Consider the following 576-nt stretch of genomic DNA (forward strand, 5'->3'; position numbering starts at 1 on the left):
GTTAAGTTATATTCCGTTTCATTAACCATTTTTTATTTGACATAAAAGTGGTCAAGTTGCAAAGGGGGAGCTAGATTAGTTCTCAAAACATGGTACTGATTAATTTTGTTTTTGTAAAAGTTAGGAAAATACATCTGGATTTTTTCACGTTGACCAAAACTTTGCTATGTGAAAGAGGGAAATTTCTATTGAAAAAAGGCATTGCAAAATTATTTTAAATTCTTTCATCCGTAAGTGTGAAAAGGTGTAAGACAGCCTTAATTCTTAAGGGGCTAAAATATAATGAGGAAGGATTATTATGCAAAAAGAAAATATATAATTTTGATAATGTAACAGGTCCTCTTTAGGAGGTTTACCACCCCTTCAGGTAATTTCCAATTTATTTTTGTATATTTTGTTATATTGAGAAATGATCATAATTTTCCTCTGTGTTACAGCACTAATGATTGCCATGGCCAATCCTCCTTCTGGAAGCACTCACTTGGGCCTGAATTACTAGTACTCCTCTGCCTTCTTCTGTTACCATATACTGCCTACTAACTGCTGGGAAGCCATTGATTTTGTCATCTTGTACTA

Source organism: Sceloporus occidentalis, unplaced genomic scaffold (assembly GCF_023333645.1).
Source record: "Sceloporus occidentalis isolate IW3139 unplaced genomic scaffold, rSceOcc1.0.p SCAF_128, whole genome shotgun sequence".
In the NCBI taxonomy this organism is placed as follows: domain Eukaryota; kingdom Metazoa; phylum Chordata; class Lepidosauria; order Squamata; family Phrynosomatidae; genus Sceloporus; species Sceloporus occidentalis.